This window comes from Propithecus coquereli, unplaced genomic scaffold, assembly GCF_000956105.1.
Source record: "Propithecus coquereli isolate 6110/MARCELLA unplaced genomic scaffold, Pcoq_1.0 Scaffold115, whole genome shotgun sequence".
NCBI classification, from domain to species: Eukaryota; Metazoa; Chordata; class Mammalia; order Primates; family Indriidae; genus Propithecus; species Propithecus coquereli.
Window position 1 is genome coordinate 3,177,922 of NW_012135525.1, and position 2,775 is coordinate 3,180,696.

Here is a 2,775-nt window from a genome sequence, read left to right on the forward strand (position 1 = left end):
GCCATTTGGATATCTTATTTTAAAAACTGTCTGTTCATGTGGTTTACCCACTTTTAAATGAGATTATTTGTTTTTTTCATGCTGAATTGTTTGAGTTTCCTGTAAATTCTGTATATTAATCCTTTGTTGGATATATAGTTTGTGAACTTTTTCTCCCGTTATGTAAGTTGCCAATTTATCCTGTTGATTATTTCTTTCGCTATGAAGAAGCTTTTTAATTTAATTAAGTCTCATTTATTTACATTTGCTTTTGTTGCAATTGCTTTTGGGGTCTCAGTCATAAATTCTTTGCATAGGCCAATGTCCACAAGAGTTTTTACTAGGTTTTCTCCTAGAGTTTGTATAATTTCAAGTCTTATATTTAAATCTTTAATCCGTCTGGAGTTGATTTTTATATGGTGAGAGATGGAGATCTAGTTTCATTCTTCTGTACAAGGCTGTTCAATTTTCCCAGCACCATATTGAAAAGGGTGCCCCCTCCTCAGTGTATGTTTTTGTCTGCTTTGTCAAATATCAGTTGATTGTAGGTATTTGGTTTTATTTATGGGTTCTCTATTCTGTTCTGTTGGTCTATGTGTCTACTTTTACACCAGAACCATGCTATTTTGTTTACTATAGCCTTGTAGTATTAATATAATTTGAAGTGGGGTAATGTGATGCCTCCAGATTTGTTCTTTCTGATTAGGATTGCTTTGGCTATTTGGGCTCTTTTTTGGTTCCATGAGAAATTTAGTGTTGTTTTTTTTAATTCTGTGGAAAATGACATTGGTATTTTGATAGAAATTGCATTGAATCTGTAAATCATTTGGAACAATATGGTAATTTTCACAATATTGATTCTTCTAATCCATGAGCATGGGATGTTTTTCCATTTATTTGTGTCACCTATGATTTCTTTCATCAGTGTTTTGTATTTCTCCTTGTAGAGATCTTTCACTTCCTATTAAGTATATTCCTAGGTATTTTATTATTTTGCCATTATTATAAATGACAGTGAGTTCTTAACTTTATTCTCAGCTTGTTTGTTATTAATGTATAGCAGTGCTACTGATTTGTGTACCTTGATTTTATAACCTGACACTTTACTGAATTCATTCATCAAATCTAGGAGTCTTTTGGAGGAGTCTTTAGGCTTTCCTGCATCCTGTTGTCAGCAAACAGAAATAGTTTTATTTATTTATTTATTTTCCAGTTTGGGTGCCCTTTATTTCTTTCTGTTGCCTGATTGCTATGGCTAGGACATCCGGTACTATGATGAATAGAAGTGGTGAAAGTGGGCATCCTTATCTTGTTCTAGTTCTTAGAGGGAAAGCTCTCAACTTTTTCCCATTCCATATGATGTTGGCTGTGAGTTTGCCATATATGGCTTTTATTATTTTGAGGTATATTTCTTCCATGCCTAGTTTGTTGAAGGTTTTTTATCATGAAGGGACTCTGCATTTTGTTGAATGCTTTTTCTGCATCTGTTGAAGTGACCACATGGTTTTTGTTTTTAGTTCTGTTTTTGTGGTGAATCACATTTATTGACTTGCATATGTTGAACCATCCTTGCATCCCTGGGATCAATCCTACTTATAGTGGTGAATTGTGCTGTCGGATTCGGTTTGCTAGTATTTTGTTGAGGATTTTTGCATCTATGTTCATGGGGGATATTGGTCTGCAGTTTTCTTTTTTCATTGTGTCCTTGCCTGGTTTTGGTATCAGGAAGATACTTGTTTCATAGAATGAGTTAGGGAGGATTCCTTCCTTCTCAGTCTTTTGGAATAGTTCAGTAGTATTGGTATCAGTTCTTCTTTGAATGTCTTGTAAAACTCAGCTGTCAATTCACCTAGTCCTGGGTGAAGTCACCTTCTTTATGTTGGGAGATTTTATATTACTGATTCAATCTCACTACTTGTTCTTGGTCTGTTCAGGATTCCTATTTCTTCCTGATTCAAAATTGGGGGGTTGTATGTTTCCAGGAATTTTTGCATTACTTCTATTTTTTCTAGTTTGTGTGCAGAGAGATGTTCATAGTAGTCTCAGGTGATCTTTTTTATTTCTGTGACATTAGTTGTAATGTCATCATTTCATTTCTGATTGAATTTATTTGCTCCTCTCTCTTCTTGTTTAATGTAGATTAGTCATCTATCAATTTTGTTTATCTTTTAAAAGAACCAACTTTTTGCTTCATTGATCCTTTGTTTTTGTTTTTGTTTCAACTTCATTTAGTTCTGCTCTGATTTTTGTTATTTCTTTTCTTCTGTTGGTTTTGGATTTTATTTGTTCTTGTATTTCTAGTTCCTTAAAGTGTGACATTATGTTGTTAATTTGTGATTTTTCTGCCTTTTTGATGTTGGCATTTAGCACTATAAATTTCCCTCTTAGCATTGCTTTTCTGTATCCCAGAGATGTTGATAACTTGTGTCACTGCTATCATTCATTTCAAAAAATTTTTTAATTTCCATCTGGATTCCATTGTTGACCCAAAGATTATTCAAGAGCATGCTGTTTAATTGGCATATATTTGTATAGTTTTGAAACTTCCTCTTGGAATTGATTTCTAGTATTATTCCACTGTGGTCTAAGAAGATATTTGATATAATTTTGATTTTTAAAAATTTATTGAGACTGTTTTTTGTGGCCTATCCATGATCTATCTGTGAAAAGTTCCATATACTCATGATAAGAATGAATATTCTGCAGATTTTTGGTACCATATTCTGTAAAGATCTGTTAGGTAAATTTGTTCTAGAGTCCAGTTTAAGTTCAGTGTTTCTTCGTTGATTTTCTGCC